Raw genomic sequence first — 15,935 nt, forward strand, 5'->3', positions numbered from 1 at the left:
TTTCAATATTTGGAAGACCCTCAGTCCTCTATCAAATCAAATCTATTTATATAGCCTCAGCCTAAAACCCCAAAGAGCAAGCAATGCAGGTGTAGAAGCACGGTGGCTAGGAAAAACTCCCTAGAGAGGCAAAAACCTAGGAAGAAACCTAGAGAGGAACCAGGCTATGAGGGGTGGCCAGTCCTCTTCTGGCTGTGCCGGGTGGAGATCACAGTGGTTGTAGAGGGTGCAACAGGACAGCACCTCAAGAGTAAAAATGAACAGTTTAGGGTTCCATAGCCGCAGGCAGAACAGTTGAAACTGGAACAGCGGCAAGGCCAGGTGGACTGGGGACAGCAAGGAGTCATCATGCCAGGTAGTCCTGACGCATGGTCCTAGGGCTCAGGTCCTCGGAGAGAGAGAAAGAGAGAATTAGAGAGAGCATACTTAAATTCACACAGGACACCAGATAAGACTCCCATTCGGAGTCAGTGTCACTGTGAAAGAACATTTTCAGTTAAAATAGTTTCACATATGAGCCCTGTATCAACAGGTATAATAAGCAGATAGATAGAGAGAGTTGAAGGTTGAATATATTATTATATTATTATTACCTGCTAGATCTACTGTCTCTTTTATATTATGACATTTCAGCTAGATCTACTGTCTCTATTATATTATGACAGACCAGCTAGATCTACTGTCTTTATTATATTACAACAGACCAGCTGTATCTACTGTCTCCATTTCACTTTGGCCATTGATGTGGTCCTGTCCTCTCCTCAACAGCCTCAAATAGGCTATTTCGTGTGGGTTGGGGTGGGGCGGCAGACACACGCATCTCACATTTCATGACATTAAATGTATATACTGTATCATTGATTGAATCTCTATATAATCCTCACATAATGTTTCACACGTAATGTATAATATGTAGCCTACGGCAGGTGATCCAATGTCTCATTATTTTTTTTTCTTATTTTATGTTTGTATATATAATTATAATTTTTTTGTTTTTGTTACACTCGTCTGTTACTGTCACTTTGTCCTATCGTTGTCTAATATCTTTTCACTTTTGTTTTGAATGTTCTTAATTGGAAAATGCAAAAATAAAATAAAAAATGAAAAATAATTGAAGAAGTGATAATGGCGCTAAATACAGGGAAATTCTTGAGAGAAACCTTTTTCAGTCTTCCAGAGATTTGAGACTGGGACGGAGGTTCACCTTCCAGCAGGACAATGACCATAAACATACTGCTAAAGCAACACTCCAGTGGTTGAAGGGGAAACATTTAAATGTCTTGAAATGGCCTAGTCAAAGCCCAGACATCAATCCAATTGAGAATCTGTGGTATGACTTAAAGGTTTCTGTATACCAGCGGAACCCATCCAATTTGAAGGAGCTGGATCAGATTTGCATTAAAGAATGGGCAAAAATCCCAGTGGCTAGATGTTCCAAGCTTATAGAGACATACCCCGAAGAGACTTGCAGTTGTATGTGCTGCAAAAGGTGGGTCTAAAAAGTATTGACTTTGGGAGGGGAGGCGAGTAGTTATGCACCCTCAAGTTCAGTTTTTTTATCATATTTTTAGTTTGTTTCACAATAAAAAATATTTTGCATCTTCAAAGTGGTAGGCATGTTGAGTAAATACAATTATACAACCCCCCCCCAGAAAATCAATTTTAACTCAGCAGGTTGGCATGCTCAGGTGCACGCACTCCCTCAACGTTATCAGGACAGAGAAACCACACACATGGTCATTGCTCACATTGAGCACTGCAAGCTAAGGCAATGGAAAAATTGACAAAACTACTAAATTATGCTTATGAAATCAGGTTGTGAACTCTGCAAACAACATTTCCACTCTGAGAATGAGAATGTGTAACACATAAAATTAAATACATACAATAACAGAAATAATTGTAACCAAATGACGGGGATTAACAGAACACTTACTAGGCCTACAGGTTACATACAGCATGTAATGGGGAACTGATAAAAATAAACAATCAAGGGGCAAACAATTCATACAATGAAACAAAGTATTCGCGGGAGACAGCAGAGCACATTCTGGAGAGCTGAGAGCATGCATTCTGGAGAGAGACATCCATATATTCGCCTAACAATTCTTCTTATCTCAACATTTTAAATTATATTCAAGAAACATTATCTTCACACATAGATGCTTTTTACTGACAGCTGCAACTCAATCAGCTGGGTCATGCTTTCCAAATAGGCCCATGCATTTGTTATTTGAAACATTTTTTTAAAGAAGCTAATGATGCTCTGTGGCTAGGTCAAGTTTTTTAAAAAACCTGTACTTAACTAGGCAAGTCAGTTAAGAACAAATTCTCATTTACAATGACAGCCTACCAGAAGGCAAAAAGCCTTCTGCGGGGACGGGGATAAAAATTAAAATATAGGACAAAACACACATCACGACAAGAGAGACACCACAACACTACATAAAGAGAGGCCTAAGACAACAACATAGCATGGCAGCAACACATGACAACACAGCATGGTAGCAACACCACATGACTACAACATGACAGCATCACAACATTATTGGGCACAGACAACAGCACAAAGGCAAGAAGGTAGAGACAACAATACAGCCACCGTCTGGTAAGCAGCCACCGTCTGGTAAAGTGTTTTGAATGATTTTATTTAGACAGGAGTAATTATATAGTACATTTGGCAAAACATCAATTTACTTTAGGGGAAGCCAGCATTCAAACAGTGCACTGTGCACACACACCAACTTTCCTTTCTAATTCTCAAGTGGCTGAAACAAGAGATGAACTCGTTGTCCCAAAGGCGGGAATTCAAGCTTAGGTCTGTATATTATGCCCATAGAAACGCTTTGGCTTATTCAGGACCAGTGGCAAACCCTTCATTTGAGACCCACAGTTTAAGCTAAAAAGATTAAATAAATAATAATAATATATGTTTGTTTTTTTTGGGGGGGGGGGCTTGTTATTTAGGCATTAATACGAGTCACATATCAGTTTGCAAACAATGTAAAAAACGAAATATATAATTGAGTTAATAAAGCATGGTCTTTAAACATGGTCTCTTTTTTGTTTTCGTGAGTAAGGCAGCTCCAAAATGCAGGTGTTTCAGCCTAGCTCAGTGCTTTCTGTGGTAGTGGGGCAAGCCAGCAGAAAATAGCAGCGTTGTGCCGTGATTGGCTCAGTGTTCTGTCACTCTTGGGTTAAACTAAGTCACCAGTCCTTAGTAAGGGTAGACATCGAAAATTCTAGCCTCCTGGGTCCTGCCATATAATTACATTGGTAGTGCCCTTTCAAGAAGGCTCAAGGTCATTGGCAACAGGTCAAATGATGTCATCACTTTATATGTACAGTAGCTTTGATTGGACTGATCATGTCAACATTTACTTTCAAAATCTTAGCTATGAATGAAGTCAACAATCCACTGGCAAATCCTTTTTAACCTCTACAGGATCGATGTCCCCCCCCCTGCTGGATGGTTGAGCTAACATAGGCTAATGTGATTAGCATGATGCTGTAAGTAACAAAAAAAAATCCCAGGACATAGACATATCTGATATTGGCAGAATGCTTAAATTCTTGCTAATCTAACTGCATTGTCCAATATACTGTAGCTATTACAGTGAAAGAATACCATGCTGTTGTTTGAGGAGAGTGCACAATTATGAACTTGAAAATGTATTAATAAACCCATTAGGCACATTTAGGCAGTCTTGATACAACATCATGAACAAAAATTCAATGGTTCATTGGATCAGTCTAAAACCTTGCACATACACTGCTGCCATCTAGTTGCCAAAATCTAAACTGCGCCTGGGCTGGAATAGTACATCATGATGCATGTTTTTTCTTGGTATTATCTTTTACCAGATCTAACGTGTTATATTCTCCTACGTTCATTTCACATTTCCACAAACTTCAAAGTGTTTCCTTTCAAATGGTTTCAAGAAAATGCATATCTTTGCTTCAGGTCCTGAGCTTCAGGCAGTTAGATAGTTAGACTTGGGTATGTCATTTTAGGTGAAAATTGTTGAGGTTTTTAATCCTTGTGATGTGAAGATCAATTATAGATACAACGCATCGGTGCTCATTGGACATAAATATTACACAACAAGTTGAAAATCGCAAATTCAACAATGAGTGGTTTGGAAGGAATCGGTGACAGTGGCTAACTGCAAGCATTGCAACTGGGAGGTCGGGAATAAACAAGCTCAAACTGGGAAAATACGTTTTGAACGGTCATTCAACACGGATTTGTAAATCTTTCTCTTTCTTTGATGACAACATTTGCCCTCTGTAACGGTTTTCTTTAGGTGAAGGAGAGTCGGACCAAAATGCAGCGTGGTATTCTTGATACATGTTTAATAAAGATGAAACACGAACAGTACAAAAACAACAAACGTAACGAGAAAACCTAAACAGCCTATCTGGTGCAAACTAACACAGAGACAGGAACAATCACCCAAAAACACACAGTGAAACCCAGGCTACCTAAATATGGTTCCCAATCAGAGACAATGACTAACACCTGCCTCTGATTGAGAACCATATCAGGCCAGACATAGAAATAGACAAACAAGACATCCAACATAGAATGCCCACCCAGCTCACGTCCTGACCAACACTAAAACAAGGAAAACACACACGAACGATGGTCAGAACGTGACAGTACCCCCCCTCCAAGGTGCGGACTCCGAACGCACAACCTAAACCTATAGGGGAAGGTGTGGGTGGGCATCTGTCCGCGGTGGCGGCTCTTGCGCTGGACGTGGACCCCACTCCATAATTGTCTTAGTCCACCTCCTTAGCGTCCCTAGATAGGCGACCCTCGCCGCCGACCTTGGCCTAGTAGTCCTCACCAAGGGCCCCACTGGACTGAGGGGCAGCTCGGGACTGAGGTAGCTCGGGACTGAGGGGTAGCTCGGGACTGAGGGGAAGCTCGGGACTGAGAGGTAGCTCGGGACTGAGGGGTAGCTCGGGACTGAGAGGAAGCTCAGCAATGAGAGGAAACTCAGCACTGAGAGGAAGCTCAGCACTGAGAGGAAGCCCAGGCAGGTAGTTGAAAGATACAGTTAGTTGAAAATGTACAAATCAATTATAGTGACCAGAAGATATCAGCAGCTCAGTCCGGATGAGAGAAAACAAACAAACTGCATTTTATCCCCCAGAGAGACCGTCCTGGCTCACACGTTGTTCAGTTCTTTGAGAAAAGTGTGCACTTCTCCCGGTGTGTTGAAGAGATGGCTTCGGCCTTTGTATTGAACTTTAATCCGCGCAGGGTGGATGAGGGTGGATGAGGTAGCCGGTGATGTTCTTCTCCTTCAGTGCTTTGGCGGCAGGTCTGAACTGCTTGCGACGTCTGGCGAGATCCACGCTCATAAAAGGCTGACCCTCTTTCCATCGATGGTGATGTCCCCTTTGGCTCTTGCGAGTTGCAGTATCTTCTCTCGGTCTTGGAAACGGAGGAACCTGATCAGGACGGCCCGTGGGGGCTCATCTGGCCGGGGTTTCGGCGCTGATGTTCTGTGGGCGCGTTCGATTTCCAGCGGCTTGGTGAAGTTGATTATGCCTAGGACCTCCGGGATCCATTGAGTGAAGAAACGGACCGGGTCACGGCCCTCGGTGTCCTCTTTCAACCCTACCACACGGATATTACTACGTCTACTCTGGTTCTCCATCTGATTTACCTTGTTTTTGAGGTAGGCATTGTCCTTTTGCAGTTGTATCAAGACCTGGTCATGTCTAGCGATGGTATCTTCAACTGTGCTAATGCGCAACTCTGCCTCAGTCGTTCTCAAAAGGAGATCATGGAGGATTTCAGGTCGTCAAAGGAAGAATGGAGTTCTGCCGATTTCTTATCAATTTTCATAGAAATACCTTTGTTACCATCCTGAATTTCCCGGAGGAGAGTAGCCAGCATGTCGGCAGGCTCGCAAGGGGCTGCTGAGAGCAACAGTCTGGAACTGCTGTCTGAGTTATGAGGGCTAATGCTAATCTTTCTAGCTTTAGCGTTATCGTTATCTTGGGAATCAACAATGTTTTGGTCGTCCTTCTTGCCTCTCGGTCGGAGGTCCATGGCTCTTTGGGAAGGTAAGTACTTGACAATTTATCAGCTGATGTTAGAATATTGTTTCAACGTTGTTATTTAGGTAATAATATAATAACTTTGAAGAGCTCGGTTTGTCAACGTCTGCTCAGCTCCGCGGCATCACGTGCTCCCCCACTTCTTCAATTCTGACCCGTTTCCCAGTCCCTGCCGATGTAAAACATCCCAACAGCAGGATGCTGCGACCACCATGCTTCACTGTGGGAATGGTGTTCTTGGGGTGATGAGAGGTGTTGGATTTGTGCCAGACATCGTACCTTCTTTCATATGTTTGTGTAGTCTCCCACATGATTTTTGAAGAACATCAAACGTGTTTGCTTATTTTTTTCATTAAGCAATGGCTTTTTTCTGGCCACTCTTCCGTAAAGCCCACCTGTGTGGAGTGTATGGCTTAAAGTGTTCCTATAGACAGATACTCCAATCTCCACTATGGAGCTTTGCAGCTCCTTCATGGTTATCTTTGGTCTCTTTGTTGCCTCTCTGATTAATGCCCTCCTTGCCTGGTCTGTGAGTTTTGGTGGACAGCCCTCTCTTGGCAGGTTTGTAGTGGTTCCTTATTCTTTCCATTTTATTATAATGGATTTAATGTTGCTCCGTGGGATGTTCGACGTTTAAAAAAAAATATATATATAACCCAAACCTGATATTTACTTCTCCACAACTTTGTCCCTGACCTGTTTGGAGAGCTACTTGGTCTTCATGGTGCCGCTTGCTTGGTGGTGCCCCTTGTTTAGTGGTGTTGCAGACTCTGGGGCCGTTCAGAACAGGTGTGTATACACTGAGATCATGTGACAGATCATGTGACACTTAGTTTGCACACAAATGGACTTTCTTTGCCTAATTATGTGACTTCTGAAGGTAATTAGTTGCACCAGATCTTTTTTAGGGGCTTTATAGCAAAGGGGGTGAATACATATGCACGTACCACTTTTCCATTTGTAATTTTTATTTTATTTTTTGAAACAAGTACTTTTTTTCATTTCACTTCACCAATTTGGACTATTTTGTGTATGTCCATTACATGAAATCCAAATAAAAATCAGATGATTAAAACTCTATTGGTTCACAGTGCACACAAAGAACTGAATCTGTGCATCCATCAAGAAGCAGCCACGAATGCATTCTCTGACTCCGAGAACAAGAGTGGTGATAGTTCCAGGTATACCCAGGTTTATTGAGATGGACACCTGTGAATGAGAGGTAAAAAGAGAATATGTCATATATACAGTAGAAGTCGGAAGTTTACATATACTTATGTTGGATTCATTAAAACTCGTTTTTCAATAACTCCACAAATCTTTTGATAAAACAAACTAGAGTTTTGGCATGTCGGTTAGGACATCTGCTTTGTGCATGACACAAGTAATTTTTCCAACAATTGTTTACAGACAGGTTATTTCACTTATAATTCACTGTATCAAAATTCCAGTGGGTCAGAAGTTTACACACACTAAGTTGACTGTGCCTTTAAACATCTTGGAAAATACCAGAAAATGTCATGGCTCTGTGTCACGCCCTGGTCTTAGTATTTTGTGTTTTCTTTATTATTTTGGTCAGGCCAGGGTGTGACATGGGTTTTTTTATGTGGTGTGTTTTGTCTTGGGGTTTTGTTAGGAATTGGGTTTGTGGCTTAGTGGGGGGGTATCTAGCATAGTCTATGGCTGTCTGGAGTGGTTCTCAATCAGAGGCAGGTGTTTATCGTTGTCTCTGATTGGGAACCATATTTAGGCAGCCATATTCTTTGAGTGTTTTGTGGGTGATTGTTCCTGTCTTTGTGTTTGTTGTCACCAGATAGGCTGTTTAGGTTTTCTCACGTTTATTGTTTTGTTAGTTTATTCATGTATAGTTTTCTTTATTAAAGAACCATGAATAACCACCAAGCTGCGTTTTGGTCCGCCTCTCCTTCACCTAAAGAAAACCGTTACACTCTGGAAGCTTCTGAAAGGCTAATTGACATATTTTGAGTCAATTGGAGGTGTACCTGTGGATGTATTTCAAGGCCTACCTCCAAACTGGTGCACTTCACAAAATAGATGGCGTCATGAGGGAGAAAAATTATTTTGATATATTGAAGTGACATCTCAGGACATCAGTCAGGAAGTTAAAGCTTGGTGTCAAATGGGTGACCCCAAGCATACTTGTAAGGAAAATTGTGGCAAAATGACTTAAGGACAACAAAGTCAAGATATTGGAGTGGCCATCAAAGCCCTGACTTCAATCCCATAGAAAATGTGTATGCAGAACTGAAAAAGCATGTGCGAGCAAGGTGGCCTACAATCCTGACTCAGTTACACCAGCTCTGTCAGGAGGAATGGGTCAAAATTCACCTAACTTATTGTGGGAAGCTTGTGGAAGGCTACCCGAAACATTTGACCCAAGTTCAACCATTTAAGGACAATGCTACCAAATACTAATTGAGTGTATGTAAACTTCTGACCCATTGGGAATGTCATGATAGAAATAAAATCTGAAAAAAATCATTCTCTCTCCTATTATTCTGACATTTCACATTCAGGGATTTTTTGCTAGGATTAAATGTCAGAAATTGTGTAAAACTTAGTTTAAATGTATTTGCCTAAACAAAAAAACAAAAAAAACACTATTATTTCCCAGGAACCACATTCCAAAAGCCTTGAAAAATGGTACTTCTCATATAAAGGTGCATACATGTACGCAGTAAAAAGGGAAATTAGAAACAGAGAAAGGTAAATTGATTCCAACATTCTATTATCAACATACCTGGGCGCATGAGGTTTCATTTAGGAAGAAAGCTGCATCTCCCAGGAAAACAAGAGAACTTGGTGTTGTGGTGCCTGGCAGAACAGCTAGCGTTGGTAAATAGAGGGTATTCTGTGGCAGTCCAGATCCAAAATAACTTTATTTAATTAAACACTCCTCCATAGCTCTCTCGGCCGCATGCCCCTACATCCACCATTGTGAACCTGTAACTGGCATGATCTCTGTCTCCATATCTCGCTTATTATAAGTGTTGCTAGGTACATCAAATATTGTAGATCCCAGGCAAATTCGCACAAATAAAATTTTCTCGCCAGTCATCTGTCTCTCACATTATTTTATTTTCCCTCTCGTGTCTTCCTTGTTTGTGTGTGTCTGTTTGTGTGTGCCCTCTACTGTCCCGGGGTAATTCTGCCGCTTTAATTTTTCAAGAGAATGTCTTTATAGGGAGCATGCGAGCACACTCGTTTGGATCGGGTAGCCGACAGCCGAAATGAATAAATAAATAAATTTAGTTTCTGTTTTGTTTCCAGGTCGAGACATGGCCAGCATGACCTTACCTGTCTACCCCCCTCACGTACCCCCAATAGGACAGGGCAGCTACCCAACCTCAACACTCACTGGAATGGTCTCTGGTAGGTGAAAGTGTTAATTTTTACTGCCTCGTTAATTTTAACTTGGGTCATAATATTCAGGGAGTAGTCCCTTCCAATTGACCATGCTCTGAAAATCTGAAGGTCACTCAAAGTTGACAATAAGCCACCTTAAAATATATTATATTTCTTATGTTTGATGATGCTACGTTATTATAGGTTGAAGGGCATTTTAAAACTATTTGCATGTACGTTATTTTAATCTAATGTCAACACACACGCACCATTGACTTGGTAAAGAGGAAACAGCACCCTAGCATAGCTAATGTGTGTAGGTACAATGCCACTGACCTGAATACGAAGAGTAGGCAGGGCTCTAAATTAACTTTAAATGTTAGGAGCACATCATACCATTTAGGAACACCAGAAAATATATGTTTAATTTTATTGATTGAGACATATATTGTGCCCCAGAAACCACTATGTAACCCTGTAAATGATTTTGTTTATTACAAATAGCTAAAATGTTGATACAAAAGCCATTTGTGGAATACTAGGTCTCTACATCATGGTTTATAAATGTAAAATTTCCACCGGTCTACTGTCCATTGCTCATGTTTCTTGGCCCAAGCAAGTCTCTTCTTCTTCTTGGTGTCCTTTAGAAATTGTTTCTTTGCAGCAATTCAGCCATGAAGGCCTGATTCACACAGTCTCCTCTGAACAGTTGATGTTGAGATGTGTCTGTTACTTAAAGACACACAGAGCCTGCAATGGCATTTCCATATTCTCAAGGCTGTGCCGAGTTCAACAAGATGCCCCGCTTGACCTTAGCTCGCTCTGAGTGCAGCGACCGTGAAAAAAGTAGGCCCAAAATTAAGCCTGGCCCTAAATGTCATTTGCTTTTGGGTGACAGTGAGAGAACCATTCGGGTGAGAAGCACAATTCGACCTCAGGTACGTTCCTTAGGTCCTCCCGATCTGTGCAAGCCTAACCTTGACCGTGTAGCATTAACCCTTAACAGTTAAAAGAAGGTGTCTACATCAAACAGTTTTCACTGACCTCTCCCCATAGGAATACATTGTCTGCAACCCTAATTTCAACCTGAAGCCTCAGTGGGTTATGAATGCTGTATGAACCTGTCTTCGATGACAATCCATCAGGCCACTATGAGGTCTACCTGTGTTGATTCTAACCTTCCTGAAGCAACCGGAAGTGATTAAATTCACCCTAAAAGTGTTTTCATATATGCATAACCTGCAATTTTGAAAATCACTGCATTCAACCCTGTGTAGATCAGTCAATTCTAAACATAAGACTGAAAACTCAGGATTCCGTGAAAGCCTTCCCCAATGAGGATATGTGTTCACGTTCAGCTTCCTGTGCCAACCGGAAGTGCCTTAAAATTGTGTCACAGGTGCTGTTTCAAAGGGTTAAAAAGGTCAGATCTTTTTAAAACTTCATATTTGTGATTAAGCAACCCTCATGAACTGTAAATCAGTCATTTCTCCCAACAGATGTCAAAGAAAAGCTCTCTCACACACACACACAGCAAGGATGGAGTGACAAAGTGCGGTGCTTAAAGACACACAGAGCCTGCAATGGCATTTCCATATTCTCAAGGCCATGCCGAGTTCAACGAGATGCCCCGTTTAATCGTAGCTCGCTCTGAGTGCAGCGACTGTGAAAAAAGTAGGCCCAAAATGAAGCCTTGCCCTAAATGTCATATGCTTTTGGGTGACGACAACCGTTAGGGTGAGAAGCACAATTCGACCTCAGGTACATTCCTGAGGTCCTCCCGATCTGTGCAAGCCTAACCTTGACCGTGTAGCAATAACCCTTAACAGTTAAAAGAAGGTGTCTACATCAAACAGTTTTCACTGACTTCTCTCCCCATAGGAATGCATTGACTGCAACCTTAAATTCAACCTAGAGCCTATGTGGGTTAATATTGCCCTATGAACCTGTCTTCGATGACAATTCATCAGGCCACTATGAGGTCTACCTGTGTCGATTCTAAGCTTCCTGAAGCAACCGGAGGTGGTTAAAATCACCCTAAAAGTGGTTTTCCATAGCCAAACTGATGTTTGATAGAAATAGTGAATTCAACCTTGTGTAAATCAGTCAGTTCTTAACGTATAGACTTAAAACTCAGGATTCTGTAAAAGCATACCCCAATGAGGATATGTGTTCACGTTCAGCTTCCTGCGCCAAACGAATGTGCCTTAAAATGGTCATAGGGGCTGTTTCGAAGGGTTAACAGATGTTGCATTTTCACCATTTAGATAAGCATCTTTGTGTCACTCAAAAAGTGGAAGAAATTGCATATACTGTAGCCATAATTTGTAGCACAGATTGTTGGATGAAATACAAACTAACCTTGCTTACTTATTTCAAAGCAAGGGCACATATTTCAGCCTTGTGGGAAAAAACGGACAAAGAGTTGAAATTCCACAAGGCAGTGACAAAAAGCTTCCAGCACCTGGTTTTCCCAGGCGGTCTCCCATCCAAGTACTAAACAGGCCCGACCCTGCTTAGCTTCCTAGATCGGACGAGATCAGGCGTACTCAGGCCTGTGTGGCCGTAAGCCAAAGGCAATCTCAAAAAGTGGAAGAAATTGCATATACTGTAGCCATAATTTGTAGCACAGATTGTTGGATGAAATACAAACTTACCTTGCTTACTTATTTCAAAGCGAGGGCACATATTTCAGCCTTGTGGGAAAAAACGGACATAGAGTTGAAATTCCACAAGGCAGTGACAATCCAATGCCAATGTTTTGCCATTCATTTTTGTCCATTTCAGGGTGGTATTCCCTTACAGTTGTTTAGTGCCTCTCAGGAGTCATGCTGCTTAGCAGTAATAATAAGATGATGAAATAACAACTTCACACAGTGAAATAACAATTTATAATAAACACTCTCAAATGCAAACCTTCTGGAGCTGAGCAAAGATCAAGGAAAATAAGAAAACAGCTTTAGTTAATAACAAATAAATGAGGGGAACATTTCATGTTATTGCATTATAATGAGTTACTGCATTATCTTTCAGTTGTAAAATTATCACTTTCTGCAGGCTTTGCCTGAGGGCCCATTCACTCCTAACAAGCCTGTTTTCTTCTGCGAACGTTGTCGTGGCCGAGCGGTTAAGGCGATGAATTTTTTTTTGACCCCTCTGGAGGTGGAAGTTTAGTTGTGTTTCTTATACCAATCACATCCTCTCAGATCTCCACAAGTACATAGGGATTAGTTGTCCATTTGGGATAGGACTGCAAGCCATCTATCCCACCTCACACCTTTACACACCTTTTTATCCATCATTCTAGCTCTATAGGCCACAGTAGCATAGGTTACAGGTTTGTAGTCAAGCCACAGATTTCAGGTGAGATCCCATGATACACTCAACAATACAACAACACGATTCTCATGAATAACCATTAAGCCATTTGCTAAGATTTCCCCCATTTTGACATGTGGAAACCTGTTGTCACTCTTACCCTAAAGGATAGCTCCAGACACTTTTTTGGTCCTATCCGAGGCATTTTTAAATTCATGTCAAAATGGCCATATTCTGAAGACACTCTTATAGTCTGCAGGGTAATCGAACTGGCCACATCTAAAGTCAAGCCACAGGTAACAGGTGAGAAACCTTGTTAAACCTCAAAAGAAAAAACATGATTGCATTGAAAATAACCATTTGGTCATTCAGGTCGCAGACTCCCCTATAGGCATGGTTTGAAACCCACTCCTAACAATTCGTCACGGTTAGGCTTGCACAGATCGGGAGGACCTCAGGAATGTTCCTGAGGTCGAATTGTGCTTCTAACCCTAACTGTTCTCCCATTGTCACCCAACAGCACCTGCAATTTAGGGCCAGGCTTCATTATGGGCGTACTCTTGTCACGCTGTGCTCAGACCGAGCAAGCTACGGTCTAGCGGGGCGTTCAAGGAAACTGCCAACAGCTTTGTTGGTGGGCCTCAATGATGTGTGCTACGATGCTAATCTGAAAGTAAGTAATGTCTTCCTTTTTCATCTGACATTTTGACATCAGTGTTACAGGAAAGTTGCTTGTCATTGTTACATGACAGTAGGTTGTCGTAAGACAAGGCTGCATGAAGTGTGAACTGGAGTTTTCTTGGATCCATGAAAGAATTTGCTTTTGGAGAATGCAGGAATCGATCCCACTACCTCACGCATGCAAAGCATTTGAGCTAATTCCACAGCCGTTTGGAATTTCCGCAAGAAGCAACCTAGAGGGTCCAGTCTTGTCAGGCTATGCTGTTGGTGGACTTGTTAGTTTGTGCTCCAGCACTTGCAGAGGCTCTGTGCATCTCAACAACTGTGCTCTGTAGCCAGTGGCCGGTTATCTCATTTGGTTAGAGTGTGTGATACGCTGCTCTCTGAAAGTAAGTAATGTCTTTCTTTTTCATCTGACATTGTGACATCAGTGTTGAGATGAGTGACATGAGAGTTTCTTGTCATTGTTACATGACAATTTCTTGTCATTGTTTACATGACAGTAGGTTGTCGTAAGACAAGGCTGCATGAAGTGTGAACTGGAGTTTTCTTGGATCCTTGAAAGAATTTGCTTTTGGAGAATGCAAGCATCGATCCCACTACCTCACGCATGCAAAGCATTTGAGCTAATTCCCCAGCCGTTTGGAATTTCCGCAAGAAGCAACCTAGAGGGTCCAGTCTTGTCAGGCTATGCTGTTGGTGGACTTGTTTGTTTACGTGCCAGCACTTGCAGAGGCTCGGTGCATTTCAACAATTGAGCAAAGTAGCAAATGGCAGGTTAGCTCAGTTGGTTAGAGTGTGGTGCTAATAACGCCAAGGTCATGGTTTTTATCCCCGTACTGGCTATGATGTACATTTTGAGTGTCAAAATTGTGAGTCACATGCATGTGAATTGTCAAGGGTGCCACAGAAATAAAATTAGCTAATTGCCGAAATAGCTCAGTTGGGAGAGCGTTTGACAGAAGATCTAATGGTCCCTGGTTTGATCCCGGGTTTCGGCATTTGTATTTGTTCTGGCTTCAAGGAGACTATCCACAGCTTTGTTTGTGGGCCTCAATGGTGTGTACTACGCTGCTCCTCTGTAAGTAACTTCTTGCTTTTTCATCTGACATTTTGACATCAGTGTTACAGGAAAGTTGCTTGTCATTGTTACATGACAGTAGGTTGTCGTAAGACAAGGCTGCATGAAGTGTGAACTGGAGCTTTCTTGGATCCACAAAAAAAAATGTTTTTGGGGAATGCAGGCATCGATCCCACTACCTATAGCATGCTAAGCGATTGAGCTAATTCCCCAGCCGTTTGGAATTTCCGCAAGAAGCAACCTAGAGGGTCCAGTCTTGTCAGGCTATGCTGTTGGTGGACTTGTTTGTTTACGTGCCAGCACTTGCAGAGGCTCGGTGCATTTCAACAATTGAGCAAAGTAGCAAATGGCAGGTTAGCTCAGTTGGTTAGAGTGTGGTGCTAATAACGCCAAGGTCATGGGTTTTATCCCCGTACTGGCTATGATGTACATTTTGAGTGTCAAAATTGTGAGTCACATGCATGTGAATTGTCAAGGGTGCCACAGAAATAAAATTAGCTAATTGCCGAAATAGCTCAGTTGGGAGAGCGTTTGACAGAAGATCTAATGGTCCCTGGTTTGATCCCGGGTTTCGGCATTTGTATTTGTTCTGGCTTCAAGGAGACTATCCACAGCTTTGTTTGTGGGCCTCAATGGTGTGTACTACGCTGCTCCTCTGTAAGTAACTTCTTGCTTTTTCATCTGACATTTTGACATCAGTGTTACAGGAAAGTTGCTTGTCATTGTTACATGACAGTAGGTTGTCGTAAGACAAGGCTGCATGAAGTGTGAACTGGAGCTTTCTTGGATCCACAAAAAAAAATGTTTTTGGGGAATGCGGGCATCGATCCCACTACCTATAGCATGCTAAGCGATTGAGCTAATTCCCCAGCCGTTTGGAATTTCCGCAAGAAGCAACCTAGAGGGTCCAGTCTTGTCAGGCTATGCTGTTGGTGGACTTGTTTGGTTACATGCCAGCACTTGCAGAGGCTCGGTGCATTTCAACAATTGAACCAAATAGCAAATGGCAGGTTAGCTCAGTTGGTTAGAGTGTGGTGCTAATAACACCAAGGTCATGGGTTCGATCCCCGTACTGGCTAGGATGTACATTTTGAATGTCAAAGTAGTGAGTCACATGCATGTGAATTGTCAAGGGTGCCACAGAAATAAAATTAGTGAATTGCCGAAATAGCTCAGTTGGGAGAGCGTTAGACTGAAGATCTCAAGGTCCCTAGTTCGATCCTGGGTTTCGGCATTTGTATTTGTTCTTTCGTCATGCTCTGGCTTCAAGGAAACTATCCACAGCTTTGTTTGTGGGCCTCAATGGTGTGTGCTACGCTGCTCCTCTGAAAGTAAGTAATTTCTTGCTTTTTCATCTGACATTTTGACATCAGTGTTACAGGAAAGTTGCTTGTCATTGTTACATGACAGT

At 42.0% G+C, this 15,935-nt stretch overlaps 1 non-coding gene and 1 pseudogene across 1 annotated transcript; one reads left to right on the forward strand and one right to left on the reverse strand.

Annotated features, from left to right (window-relative positions):
* Positions 1 to 11,896: 11,896 nt before the first annotated feature.
* Positions 11,897 to 12,015, reverse strand: LOC139377727 (5S ribosomal RNA; annotated as a pseudogene).
* A 3,670-nt stretch (positions 12,016 to 15,685) lies between these two features.
* trnaf-gaa (transfer RNA phenylalanine (anticodon GAA)) lies at positions 15,686 to 15,758 on the forward strand. Its single transcript has one exon. It is a non-coding gene; the product is annotated as a tRNA-Phe (tRNA).
* The last annotated feature ends 177 nt before the right edge of the window (positions 15,759 to 15,935 follow it).

Source organism: Oncorhynchus clarkii, chromosome 20 (genome assembly GCF_045791955.1).
Source record: "Oncorhynchus clarkii lewisi isolate Uvic-CL-2024 chromosome 20, UVic_Ocla_1.0, whole genome shotgun sequence".
Lineage (NCBI taxonomy): Eukaryota > Metazoa > Chordata > Actinopteri > Salmoniformes > Salmonidae > Oncorhynchus > Oncorhynchus clarkii.